The sequence below is a fragment of the Solanum pennellii genome, chromosome 5 (assembly GCF_001406875.1).
Source record: "Solanum pennellii chromosome 5, SPENNV200".
Classification (NCBI taxonomy): Eukaryota; Viridiplantae; Streptophyta; class Magnoliopsida; order Solanales; family Solanaceae; genus Solanum; species Solanum pennellii.
In genome coordinates this window covers 46,249,696-46,262,540 of record NC_028641.1, presented here as the reverse complement: position 1 = coordinate 46,262,540, position 12,845 = coordinate 46,249,696, and positions in this window count along the sequence as shown.

Genomic DNA, 12,845 nt, shown 5'->3' with positions numbered 1-12,845 from the left:
ACGAGGAAGGTGTTTTGAGAATCAAGGGGAGGATATGTGTACCCCGCGTTGATGATTTGATCAACACTGTTCTGACAGAGGCTCATAGTTCAAGGTATTCTATACACCCTGGTGCAACCAAGATGTATCGTGACCTAAAGCAACACTTTTGGTGGAGTAGAATGAAGCGCGACATTGTTGATTTTGTTGCCAAATGTCCAAATTGTCAACAAGTAAAGTATGAACACCAGAGGCCCGGAGGAACACTTCAGAGAATGCCCATTCCTGAATGGAAATGGGAGAGAATTGCAATGGATTTCGTGGTTGGTCTTCCAAAGACAATGGGTAAGTATGACTCTATTTGGGTGATTGTTGATAGGTTAACTAAGTCTGCTCATTTCATTCCGGTCAAGGTGACTTACAATGCAGAGAAGTTAGCCAAACTTTACATCTCAGAGATTGTTCGGTTGCATGGAGTTCCACTCTCCATCATATCAGATAGAGGTACGCAGTTTACTTCTAAGTTTTGGAGAACATTGCATGCTGAATTAGGTACTAGGTTGGACCTTAGTACTGCATTCCACCCTCAGACCGATGGACAGTCTGAGCGAACGATTCAAGTGTTGGAGGATATGCTTCGTGCATGTGTGATAGAATTTGGTGGCCATTGGGATAGCTTCTTACCCTTAGCGGAGTTTTCATACAATAATAGCTATCACTCAAGTATTGACATGGCCCCATTTGAAGCATTGTATGGGAGGAGATGTAGGTCTCCCATTGGTTGGTTTGATGCATTTGAGGTTAGACCTTGGGGTACTGACCTTTTGAGGGATTCATTAGAGAAGGTGAAATCTATTCAAGAAAAGCTTTTAGCGGCGCAAAGCAGGCAAAAGGAATATGCAGATCGAAAGGTTAGAGACTTGGAGTTTATGGAGGGTGAGCAAGTCTTGCTGAAGGTTTCGCCCATGAAAGGGGTGATGCGGTTTGGTAAAAGGGGTAAACTAAGCCCAAGGTATATTGGTCCCTTTGAAGTACTTAAGCGAGTAGGAGAGGTGGCTTATGAGTTAGCCTTGCCTCCAGGGCTGTCCGGAGTGCATCCGGTATTTCATGTGTCTATGTTAAAAAGATACCATGGGGATGGAAACTACATCATTCGTTGGGATTCAGTTCTGCTTGATGAGAATTTGTCTTATGAGGAGGAGCCTGTTGCCATTCTAGATAGAGAAATTTGCAAGTTGAGATCAAGGGAGATTGCATCCATCAAAGTTCAATGGAAGAATCGACCAGTTGAAGAGGCCACTTGGGAGAAGGAGGCTGATATGCAAGAAAGATACCCACACCTGTTTACAGATTCAGGTACTCCCTTTTCGCCCTTGTTTTCTCCTCGTGATCGTTCGGGGACGAACGATGGGTAAATTGGTATCTATTGTAACGACCTGTTTAGTCGTTTTGAGCAGCAGATTTTATTTCTGGAAAAACTGGCTGAGTCGACGGATCCCACGACGGAACGTCATGGGCACGACGGACCGTCGTGGGGGTCTCGTTCCAAAACACTTAGAATTCTGAAATTTGGGTACTGAAATCGACTCTCTGAACTTCGTAACGGAATGGCAGGACGGACCGTCACAGGCGTGACGGGCCGTCACAGACTCTTGGTAAAAATCTAGTCTCTGAACTCTGTGACGGAGCAGCAGGACGGACCGTCGCAGGCACGACGGCCCGTCACAGGCTGCGTAAATCCCAGGCTGGGTCGGAATTCTGTTAAGTAATTTAAGGGGCGTTTTGGACTATTCCTGCTTTAATTATAAAGTTAGAGGGTTAATGTTAATAAGTCTAATTACTTGGGGGTTAAAAGAGGTAACCTTAAGTTAATTAGTGGATATTATTACCATCTTTATTCTTAATTATATGCTAATTAGGGTAAAAGAAAGAGGGTTTGAATAAGAAAAAGAAAAAGAACAGAAAGAGAGGGAGAACGAGTAGAGAGAGAGAGAAACGAAGAGGACAACAAGACTTTGGGGAATTTGCTTGCTTGATCACGAATCTTCGGTGGAGGTAGGTTATGGTTTATGCTATTCGTAGTAAACTCTTAATAGCGAATGATATGTATTGGGTAGTATTGTAAACCCTTCTATATGCTTAATTGTGTGCATGCATGATGTGATTTTGTATATAATTGTGATAAAATAAGCATGATGAAGCTATTGAATCCCAAATCTTGAAAAACCCTAATCTACTTTGTTAATGAGATTGATGATGCCTTGGTATAAAAGAAGGCTTGATGAACTAAAGTAATGGGGTTGATGATGCCTTGGTATAAAGAAGGATTGATGAATTAATAGAATGAAATTAGGGGAGCGGGTGTCACGAACCGACACGTAGAATTAGGGGATCGGGTTTCACGAACCGACACGTAGAATTAGGGGATCGGGTGTCACGAACCGACACGTAGATTTAGGGGACCGGGTGTCACGAACCGACACGTAGAATTAGGGGATCGGGTGTCACGAACCGACACGTAGTATTTAGGGGACCGGGTGTCACGAACCGACACGTAGAATTAGGGGATCGGGTGTCACGAACCGACACGTAGATTTAGGGGACCGGGTGTCACGAACCGACACGTAGAATTAGGGGATCGGGTGTCACGAACCGACACGTAGAATTAGGGGGACCGGGTTTCACGAACCGACACGTAGAATTAGGGGATCGGGTGTCACGAACCGACACGTAGATTTAGGGGACCGGGTGTCACGAACCGACACGTAGAATTAGGGGATCGGGTGTCACGAACCGACACGTAGAATTAGGGGATCGGGTGTCACGAACCGACACGTAGATTTAGGGGACCGGGTGTCACGAACCGACACGTAGAATTAGGGGATCGGGTGTCACGAACCGACACGTAGAATTAGGGGACCGGGTGTCACGAACCGACACGTAGAATTAGGGGATCGGGTGTCACGAACCGACACGTAGATTTAGGGGACCGGGTGTCACGAACCGACACGTAGAATTAGGGGATCGGGTGTCACGAACCGACACGTAGAATTAAGGGGACCGGGTGTCACGAACCGACACGTAGAATTAGGGGATCGGGTGTCACGAACCGACACGTAGAATTGGGGGATCGGGTGTCACGAACCGACACGTAGAATTAGGGGATCGGAGTGTCACGTACCGACACATAGTAGTAGGGGAGCGGAGTGTCACGTACCGACACAAGAGGAATAAAGATAAAGAATCTTGAAAGATGTTAATATACTCAATCTAATGAACCTAATTCCCAAAAGAGTATGGTATTGAGGCTTGAGTCCTCATGTGTGAACTTGGCGGTGTTTATTAATGATTATAGAACTTGTTGTTGCTACACGTTGAGTATTGTAGTTGATTTATGATATTATCTGATATATACTGTTTTCTATTTTGAGTTGGCCGATGATATCTACTCAGTACCCGTGTTTTGTACTGACCCCTACTTGTATTTGTTTTCTTTGTTATTTGTGGAGTGCAGCAAACGTACCGTCGTCTTCAACTCAACCGCAACTCTAGCCAGTCTTCATTACACCGGATTTCAGGGTGAGCTAATGCTTCTAGCTTGGACTGGATCTTCTTCCTCATGTCTTGATGCCTTGAAGTTCCGGCATGGACTAGCTTTTGTTTATTTTAGCTTCTTAGAATACTCTTAGTTTAGTAATTTGATCATAGATGTTCTTGTGGTGATGACTTCCAGATTTTGGGGAATAATAGATGTTGAATTTTAGAAGTTATTGAATTGGTTTTTATTAATGAGTTTAAGTCTTCCGCATTACTTTCTGTTGATATTATATTGAAATGTTAGGGTTAGATTGGTTGGTTCGCTCACATAGGAGGGTAAGTGTGGGTGCCAGTCGCGGCTCGGTTTTGGGTCGTGACAATTGCATAAACATAATACAATCTTTACATAAAGTCATTCATTGCTATTAATAAGACTCATTCTTTCAACATGTTCAACTAATGTTTTGGGCGATAATCCTTTCGTCAAATGATCAACAATCATAAGTTTGGTGCTAATGTATTCAATTGTCACTTTATATTTCTGAACTTCTTCTTTAACTGAAAAGTATTTCAATTCCATATGTTTGACTCCCTCAGAGTACTTATCGTTTAAAGAGAAGAAGACTTTTGTAGTATTATCACAATAGATTTTCAGCTGCTTGGAAATACTGTCGACTAGTCCAAGTCCTGAAATAAAGTTCCACATCCAATTAGCCTGAACTGTGGCCTCAAAGCATGCCACAAACTCAGCTTCCATAGTGGATACAACTGTAACAGACTGCGTCGCACTCTTCTATGATATTGCTCCTCCCAGCTAATAGGAACAAATACTCAAATGTGGATTTTTGTGTATCCACACAACCAGCATAATCTGAATCTAAATATCCAATCACATCAAGATGATCGGATCTTCTATAAGTGAACATACAATCTTTAGTTCCTTTCAAGTATCACAACACTTTCTTCACAACTTTCCAGTGATCGATTCCTGAATTACTTTGACAACGACCCAATATTTCAACAACGAAACTGATGTTTGGTCTAGTACATGTTTGGGCATACATTAGACTCCCAACTATTGATGCATAAGGAATATCATTCATTTGCTTACTTTTCAATTCATTCTTTAGACATTGATTGAGACTAAATTTATCTCTTTCCTGGAAACGGGACTTGATGAACATTTTTTCATTCTAAATCTCTCTAACAATTTATTAATATAGGTTTTTTAAGACAAACTAATAATCCTTATGATTTATTTAAAAATATTTCTATTCCAATCACATAGGATGTCTCTTCCATATCTTTAGCATTTCAAAATTGTTACATATATATCTCTTGATATCATGCAACAAACCAAGATCATTAGTAGCATGTAAGATGTCATCAACGTACATGACTAACATAATAAACTTATTCTTACTAACCTTCAGATATATACACCGATCAACAGTGTTTTCCTTAAATCCAAAAGTTACAATAGTTTCATTAAACTTAAGATACAATTGTGGGGTAGTTTGTTTAAGTTCGTATAATCACTTCTTAAGCTTACACACTATGTGTTCCTTTACTTTACAAGAGAACCCTTCATGTTGATTCATACAAACCTCTTCCTCCAGATTTTCATTTAGAAAGACTATTTTCATATCCATTTGATGTAGCTCTAAGTCATAATGAGCTACTATATCCATTATAATTCTGAGTGAATCTTTTTTAGAGACAGGTAGAAATGTTTCGTTATAGTCGATACCATCTTTTTGAGTGAAACCTTTTGCAACAAGTCTGGGCTTGTGACGTTCGATGTTTCCAGTTGAGTCACGTTTGGTCTTAAAGACCCATTTACACCCAACTCTTTTTCAACCTTATGGTAATTCAACAAGGTCCCATACTTCATTTTGTTCCATATATTTCAACTCATCTTTCATAGCATTTATCCATCTATCAGAATTATTACTTTCGATAGCTTGTGCAAATGAAACTGGATCATTATCAATTTCCAAGTCAATTTCTGATTCGTGTATATATACCAAATAGTCATCAGAAATAGTAGATTTTTTTGTCTTTGAGATTTTCTTAATGCTACTTCTTGTGGTACATCTACTGCAGGTTCATTAATTATCATTTCATTGAGATTAACAGGAGCATCAATTTGTTGTTCTTGTTGTTTGTTTGGTTGTGCAACAACTTTAGGAACAACATATTTAAATAGGTAAAAGGTAGAGAAACTCACACCCTAACTTTTTAGATTTCCATTTTACGTGGTTCTTCACTCCCACTTACTTCACCATTCTCAATGGACCTAAGCATTTCCAGTTTCAACTAATCTTGTACTGTGATTAGGACGGTAAAATCTATACCCTTTTGATTTTTTTGTATAACCAATGAAGAAACCACTGATTATTCTTGAATATAGTTTCTTTTCTTGTGGGTTGTAAACTCTAATTTTTGCTGGACAACCCCAAACATGCAAGTGCCTTAAACTAGGTTTCCTACTAGTCCATAATTCAAAGAGAGTCTTTGGGACTGCTTTACTAGGAACCCTATTAAGTAAGTAAACAACAATTCTTAAATCATACATCCACAATGAAAGAGAAATAGATGAATTACTTAACATACTCCTAACCATGTCCATTAATGTACAATTACGCCTTTATGCTACACCATTTTGTTGTGGTGTTCCAGGCATTGTGCATTGAGCAGATATATACCATGATTTTCGAGGAATTTATCAAATGGAGCCGGGTATTGTCCATTTTCATCATATCTTCCATACTATTCACCACCTCTATCTGACCTGATTATTTTCACCTTTCTCTCTAGTTGCCTTTCAACCTCAGTAATAAAGACCTCTAAGGCATTTATCACTTGGGATTTTTCATGCAACAAATAGACACACCCATAACGTGAAAAATCGTCAATAAAAGTTATAAAATATTTTTCTTTACTGAAAGATGCAATATCAAAAGGACCACATATATCAGTGTTTATAATTTCAAGAAGTTATGTGCTTCTTGTGGCTCCTTTATTTGTGTGTCTTGTTTGTTTTCCTTTAATACAATCCACACAAATGTTAAAGTCTGTAAATTTTTTAAAGAATTTCATTCTTAACTGATCTTTTCAATCTTTCTTTGGATATGTGACTTATACGTTTGTGCCACAAGAAAATAGATTGTTCATTCAACAAACTTTGTTTGGTTCCAATATTATGATGCAGAGTTAAGAGTGTTTCGGCAAATAGATTATCAAGATTCAGTTTGTATAAGTTATCACAAAGAGTACCAGAACCAATTAGATAATTATATTTAAACAAACTAAAATATCCATTACTGAAATTAAAAGAGTATCCAGTCTTATCCAACTTATACAAAGAAACAAAATATCTCGAAAGAGAAGGTACATCACAAGTTTCAAGTAAATCAAGTGACGCCCAGTATCAAGGATCAAACGGTAATTTTGTATAGCTTTAAATGGAGCCTTCACTCTAATATTCCCCATATACACATATCTTTCATTCTTGTTTATGATTTGTGTTGTAAGGAATCCCTGCATGGTATTAGAAACATGAACAGTACAACCAGAGTCAATCCACCAAGTATTATAAGGAACTTTAGTTAGATTTGATTTGACATATGTAAAAGCACTAGGCCTACCTTTCTTATCGAGCCATGCCTTAAATATCAGGTCTTTTTGAAAGTGTCCAGATTTTCCACAGAAACGACACTTATCACTCTTGTGTTCCTTCTTATGTACTTGAGAGGAAGACTCATTAAAATTATGGTGCCTCTGTTTTCCTTTAGCATGTTTGTTTCCTTTCTTTCCAACTCCTTCATGACTTACAAAGTTAATGGAGTGGGTTCATTGATTCTTGAGCCTTACTTCCTCTTGAACCAGCATTCTGTGCAATTCATGCACGTTCCGTTTGTCTTTAATGGTGTTGTAGTTCATTTGGAAAGGACCATACTCAGACGGTAATGAGTTGATGATGAATTGTATAAGAATATTTTGTTCCACCTCCATTCCCAAAGACTTAAGTCTTGTTGTTACGTTTGTCATTTCAATGACATGCTCATGCATGGTGCGTGAACCATTAAACTTCATGGTGGTTAAAGTACTCATTATGTCCCAGCAAGAGACTTATCAACAGTTTGAGAGGATTCTTCCACGAATTTCAGAAACTATTTTGCATTTTCAATTTTGGGAAGAGTAGTCTTAATGTTGCTCGCAATATTCATTCTCACAAACATTATGCCTAATCTGTTATATTGATCCCAGTGCTTATAATAAGACCTTTCCTCAACACTGCTAGTTTCAGTAATAGCAGTTGACTTATCAGTGTAAAGTGCAACATCGAGATCTAAAACTCATAGATGGAATTTGATCTGTTCGCACCAATCTAAGAAGTTAAGGCCGTTAAAGGTCGTAACAGAGGCAGAGTGCGAATGGAGAGCAAATACTGCAAATATAATATGCTCATTTGTTAATACTTTGAGTTTATACTTACTATCAAATTCAGAAATGGTTTTAGATTCTTAAATGTATATTAATGTCCTCCTTTGGGCGAACATCAAAATACAACTATAGACATAATGATGCTTAGATGTGAATTTAACGTAATTCAATAATAATAATATTTATTATCTTTGGATAAATAAATAAAACTAATGGCACATCTAAATTATATCATTAATGTGCAATGGTTATAAATGAAATAATCAACCATTGGGTGATCCCTAAATATCTTACAACCAAAAACTTCAAAATATTCATAAGTTATATCAGTTATAAGCATCAAAATAATGGATAATTGAATATATATTTAGTCATTATTATGTTGAATTAATTTTTCAAAGATTAGACCACTTTGGTGATTAACTAATCTCACATGCATAATTTCAAAATAATATATATCATGATAGAGAATAATATTTCACTTAATACTACCTATTACCATTTTCAAATAAGGAAAACATTAATTTTATGAAAAATCACTAGTTCTTAAACCAGGCTCTGATACCAGATGTAAATTATTTTTTAATAAATTGTGAAAACATAAACAATCTAAGCATTCAGAAATCCTATCAATTAATTTAGGATCGTAGAAATATATGATTTTCACGTAAATGTATTACTATGATAATTCAGTCAAGAATATATACCAGGATCAACCATTATAATTCTTGACTTGATTGAGCGGAAGTCTTTTCTTTGGTTTTTCAGAAGTTATTTTTCTCTCTTGCCTTATACTTTATTAATAACTTTGATGGATAAAACTATTTCTTTATGGCAGAGAGAGGACCCTTTAAATAATAGTGTGTTTAACATCATTTGTACCTTTTCATCATTGTGAGTAGTGGATATAATGGATAGTTGGAAGAGGTAATGGGTAAAGTGGAAGACTAAATGGGTAGTTGAAATAACTTTTCCACTTTCCCACTTCTCCACTTATCAAATTGGAATTAGAATTTAGTTAGTAATTAAATATTAAGCCAAAATAATATTAATGTTAGTGGGTCATAAAACTAATATTCTCCTACTTGACACACGTAACATCATTTACTTAATTATTCTACTTATTATATTATGTTTTAATATAAATTCGATCTTATTACATTGACTATTAATTAAATTCCGTTGTTAGGTTTTATGAAATATAAAATATAAAATATTCAATATTAATATTTCTTTCTTTTTGAAATTATTTTAATATTGTCCTAGAAATTATTAGAATTTAAATTTTAGAATCATAATTATGAAAATGATTGTTTTGATGTGTTTGCTTAGTTAGTATCTATTAATAAATAATGGCTAAATATTGTTATAATTTTTTAAATTAGTATATTTATTAATGAATAGGTTTTCCATCAAAGAGGCTACCAATATATGCTTTACACTGATTCAATATCAATTAAAATTGAGAAAAAACATAAAGTCATCATTGAAGTTGTATTGATTTTTCAAAAAGAAATCATAACTTTGTAAGTCATTGTTACCTCACAACAGTATTGAATATCTTTATAAAAGGATCATTTGAACCATTTTCTCACCTGGTTTGTGAACATACACAATATGCACCTAATGTTTTTTTTTGCTACGAAAAATCAACTAAAAAGCCTTGTTTTTCTTAATTAATTAATTAATTAATTATTTACTTCACTTACATATCTTTCCCAAAACATAGTCCAAAGGAGCAGTTGATACTCTCTCTTGACGAATTCATCATCTTCCCCAAAATAATATCAACGTTACGTTGGTACTCTCTCTAATGAATTCATCAGATTCCCCAGGCACAATATAGTAGCAATTTGTTTTCTCTTTTAATTTATTGTCAAAAAAGTTAATTGAAGTTGTTCAAGGTTTAATTTCATCTTAATTATGTATAGTTTTGTGAAATTAAGGTGTTTTTGTGATTATTTTTTAAAGCAAAATGTCAAATTTAATGTTGAATTGTATTTGTGTTGATGAGAATGATTCGATGTTGCGAGTGATATTGCAATGCAAACATGAAGACTTAGTTTCAATGCAAACTTCATGATCAGAGTATAATCCATCTCGAAGATTTTGATCTTATCCATGCTATCATGTATGTTTTTTTTATATCATTTCCAGATTTTTTTACCTATGTATGCCTCATTTTATTTTTCTTTAATCTGTTTATGACGCATTTTAGGAGAATGGATAATGCTTCTTTAAATGGAGGGATCATCAAGATGTTTATATATGATCCAAGTACATTATTATGAGATTGACAAAGAGAATTAAGGAGTTTGAAGAAACATTTTCACGTTTCTTCTATTTTTGAGCCTAATCAAGAATGTGAAAGATGGAAGATGTAGGTGTTTGTAACAAAAATTGTCATAGTTGTTCTACTACATCTTTAGTTTGATTTTTGTTTTTGCTGGTTGTTATCGTCGAATGTCGTCAAAATAATTATGATTTTAATAAGTTGTCAGTGTATTGATTTTTTTATAATATTATTGTGGTAACTATTGGAGAAAATTTAAAAATATGTTCAACTACAAATAGATGAGAAAAAATATACCGAAAGCAACAAAATTTTTCAAAATGAGGACTTCATTACAACATAATCATTTAATCTTCCTCTTATTTTTTTAATTAAATTCAACAAATTCATTTCTTCGTTTCTACAAAGAAGATAATTTCTAAAGATATAGATTCGATGAATCAAAAACTCACTTTAGAACTTCAAAATTAATGCATGAAAATAAATGCATAAAGCATTTCAGTAAAAAATTCATCAACTAGGTTCATGTAAAATATAAGCATGAACAAAAACTTATGAATATCAATGCAAATAATAGTGCAATCTCATAATATAAGAATTTAGAATTCAGAACAAAAAAATAACTCATATAAAGAATTTCATAAAATTGAGGGTAGAACCCTAGATTCGACTTGCTACTCACTATTGAGATGCAGGGCGTGGGGACGAACTAGTCCAACACTATGAACGACTTTACAACAAATATGATATATAGCTAAAAAAATTAATAGCTATGACATCAAATTCGTCACTAATTATTTGATTTTAGTGACAAAATTTACTTTTCGTGCTTAAATATATGAGACACATAATTTTAGTGACAAAATATAAAAATTCGTTGTAAAGTTTTGTCCATTAATGTTTCCCACCAAAAAATTAATTGGTGCCATTTGTTATGGAGTGTTAGTCACGAATTTAAAGTTACCGGGTGACACATTTTTTCGTCACTAATAATGTATCTAATTCATGACAAATTATTTTTTGTCTTAAAGTTTATTAATTTTTTGACACAAAAAAAATTTATCTAAAAAATATGTTGTTACAATATCGATAAATTATAGTTTGTAGTTAAATATTATAAGTTTTAGCTATAAAATTTAAGATTTAATTATGACATTTGTTTTTGTCACTAATAATATAAATAATTCGTGACAAAAATTTTATTGTCTCTTATCAATTTGCAATTTAGTGACCAAAAAGGGATAATGCACAAGTACCCCCTCAACCTATGCCCGAAATCTCAGAGACACACTTATATTATACTAAGGTCCTATTACCCCCCTGAACTTATTTTATTAATAATTTTCTACCCCTTTTCGACCTACGTGGCACTATCTTGTGGGCCCAACGCAGGTTGCCTTTTTTTTCAAACTAGTGTCATGTAGGTCGAAAAGGGGTAGAAAATAACTTATAAAATAAGTTCAAGGGGTAATAGGACCTTAGTATAGTATAAGTGTGTCTCTGAGATTTCGACCATAGGTTGAGGGGGTACTTGTGCATTTTCAAAAAAAAAATTGTCACAAAATATGTAAGATGTTAAATAGCAACGACATAAAATTGTAGTGAATAATTCAACTATTTGCTACCAAAAAATTCATAGCTAAATATAATTTTTGTGGCTACAATTGTTTATAATTCAAGTGAAATCTTACAAAAGGAATAGACATAGTCCATTCGTTTATTGTCGCCGGAAATATTGTAACCAACATCAGACGATTTTGTAAAAATGAAAAAGTTCAATACATAATTTTTCTTAAATTACACAATTATAAAATACATCATTTTAAAAATATTATTCAGATTATAAGTGTTGTGAATGGGGTACGGTTCTACCACTAGATTGCTGATGTTTGTTGGTTTTACACTTTTGTTTTTTATTTGTTACACTTTGATTTATAAAGACGATAATAAAAATAATTTCTCAAGTGTTTGTGCTATTTTTTGTCACGCCCCGAGCCTACACCCTGGACGTGGCCGACACCCAATGACCAATACTGGCCTTGAGCGAACCCTTGGCCTGGAAACTTAACTCAACGGAAGACTTAAACATAACATATAACTCAAGAATAACTTTAAAATAGTACTTAGCCAAAATGGCCACTTCAAGTTTTTATAAATGAAATGAAATATCAAAGAAAACTAAGAATGTCTATCTAAGAAGCCTCTAAAGTAAAGATGGATGTTAGGACATGATCCTCAATCATCCTAATAACTAAAAACTAAAAACTAAATAAATAATAAGGATTTTCTCCATAATGAAGGGAGGCTCACCAACTGACTCTGAGTTGTTCACTAGATCAACGTTACTCCAAATGCTAATCCTAGTTACCTCCATGTGCATCATAATACGATGCAGATCAACTGACATCAATATATTGAATGTACGAGTACGCGAATTGGAATACTAAAACAACACTTGAGCTTGAAAAGGAGTAAGGAGGAACACTTACCTTGGCTCTTCTCAATTTATAAATAACTATTCATTTCAATATAGTGCAATTTAAAGGTAATGTGCAATATAAAGAAAAATAGTCTGAAACATGCTGAA